The following is a 2,714-nucleotide window of genomic DNA, read 5'->3' on the forward strand; positions in this document are numbered from 1 at the left end:
TTGAAATGCAACATTTACTTTAGAAATGAGTGGAACTTCACTTCTGTAGCAAAGACCAAACCTTCTTAAATTCAGTATTATTAACAAAATTGGACTAGATGTTTAACAGGAAAAACATTTTCCTGAAACAAACCATTGATTTATCTGATACAAGACAGCAAGGGACAGTAAGACAGAGTCCTGGACAGGAAGTGATCAACATTTCCTTTGGAAACCAACTGGGACTAAAGCAGAAAATTCTTCTTGGGATTAAGCGTTTAATCATGACCACTTTTGTACATATTTCAGAACAGCTGCATTAAGAATAGATGAGTCTGAAAAATAACGCATAAAATAATTGTACAAATTTTATACATTTAGTGTGTAAAAACTTTTAATAAAAATGTTTTTATAAAATTGCGCTTTACTATTATTTTTGTTTGTTGTATGAAATTCATGGTCAACAACAATAATTAGATTTTAGCATTAAAAATATCATATTAATTAAAAAGCTCATGGTTAATCCACTTGTTAATTAACCAAAAACATACAAAAAAGATTTTGTTACCAACACTGTGCCAATATGAAGCAGCTGCAGCATAAACCTCACACTGGGTGCTGATTTATATTAAGCCCTGTACAGATTTTCACACTTGTCCTAAATATATCCAATTAGCGCTCATCAGTGATGTACAGTTGCATTTTTTTCCACGTTAAATGTCGGTGCAGTAGACCCCTTTACTGCCTACGTCATCACTGTTTACAACCTGTCAAAGGGTCTATATTCTCTGTGATGGCTGCAGTTACAGTTGCATATATTGGGTAATAGTTATCAAACATCACAGTGCTACAATAGACTTATACATAACACTACAATTACATTTTTCTTTCTTTAAATATGGGGTAATAAAGAATTGGTTTAGGCTTAGAATTCACTTACATATACAATCACATAAAACTAAGTGCTCATATTTTAGTTTTCACTGTTATGTGTATGATTTAATCTCAGCAGCAGCTGCTCCCAGTTCTTTGGTTGAGCAAGTCCATATGGAGACCTGAAAATTGATCATGGGGCGGGGGGCAAATGGAATCTGTTATGTTAGTTTCAGTTAGGTTTTTTTTTGTATGATACCGCCTTTGTGTCTTTGTGGGCTGATCAGCCACTATGTAAGGGTAGGGCAGTTTGTTTGAGTTAGTAGTTTTTTTTGTTGCCAGCTTTTGAGTGGAGTTCTGTTACTTTGACCTCTTTTATGGGCCCAAGATTTAGATTATTTGCATAATTAAACCAAGTTTGTTCTTTGGGTTTCCTTTCCTTTACTGCTCAGTCCATCAGTCTCGCTTCTTAAGCGTCCCTCTTGATCGGTTAGTCTCAGCTGGGTCTGCTGCCTTTTTAGCAGCTCCGATAAAGCCTCCGTTTGTTGCGGCCTCTCCTCATTTTCCCTCCAAAAGGTATGTTTGGAGGGGTAAAGGTGAGGCTTTCAAACATGAGAACATGCTGTCAAGCATGGTGGTGGTAGCATCATGCTCTTGGGCTGTGTTGCTGCCAGTGGTATTGGCACATTGCACAAAGTGGATAGAATGATTATGGAGGAATGAATTCTAAAAAACTGATATAAACCCGTATTGTTTTAGTATGGAAGTACTGAGAAGCAATGGACTGTTTCTTGTGTAGTACTTTCTACTCCACCTAAGGACTCAAAGGGTGACAATACTTATTTCACCTATTCCTATACTCCGTTATATATAATGTTAACACTCACAAGCAACTTGGGGTTAGTTTCTTGCCCAAGTATATTTGGATATTTCTCAAGCAACCAGGGATCGAACCACCAACCTTCCAATTAGTAAATGATCTGCTCTACCATCTAAGCTACAGCCACCCCGAAGTATTTCTATATGGGACAGATTTAACAGAGTGGCTGAAACATTCCTCAGAGATTTTGGTCCATGGCAGATTTATCAGCTACACATCCCAAAGATGCTCTATTGGATTAAGGTCTGGTGACTGTAGAGGCCAGAGTACAGTGAACATGTTCAAGAAACCATATTGAGATGATTTAACCTTTTTTACACTTTGTTTTATTCTGCAGTCATCAGAAGACGTATACACTGTGGTCATAAAAGGATGGAAATGGTCGGCAACAATATTTCACCATTAGCACCCTGAAGCATTGATCTAATGCGATCCTATAAGGATGGATTCATGTTTTCATGTTCTTTACACCAAATTCTGACCCTTTGATCTCAATGTTGCAGCTCAAAGCAAGACTCATCAGACCTGGTAACAATTGCCCAACCGTCTGTTGTCCAGATTTTGTGAGCCGGTGTGAATTGTAGACTCAGTTTCCTGTTCTTAGCTGACAAGAGTGATATCTGATGTAGTCTTCTCCTCTATTAAGATGCTCTTCTAGGTGCGTTGGTTGTAACAAGTTATTTTTCCCTTCATGTCGGCTCAAAGCAGTCTGACCATTCTTCTCTGACTTTTGACATTAACAAGGAATTTTCACCCAGAGAACTGCTGCTTTTAGATCATCTTATGTAAACCACAGAGATGGTTGTGTGGGGAAATCCCAACAGATCAGCAGTTTCTGAAATACTCAGACAAGCCCGTCTGGCACCAACAAAAAGGAGGCATTCAAAGTCACTTAAATCGCCTTTCCTCCCAATTTTGCTTGACACGTGATTTCTGTTGAAATGAGGCTCCAAAGTTATGCGCTATCGAGTATATCACTGTC

Source organism: Pundamilia nyererei, unplaced genomic scaffold (genome assembly GCF_000239375.1).
Source record: "Pundamilia nyererei isolate P.nyererei 1_Seehausen unplaced genomic scaffold, PunNye1.0 scaffold00094, whole genome shotgun sequence".
Taxonomy (NCBI): Eukaryota; Metazoa; Chordata; class Actinopteri; order Cichliformes; family Cichlidae; genus Pundamilia; species Pundamilia nyererei.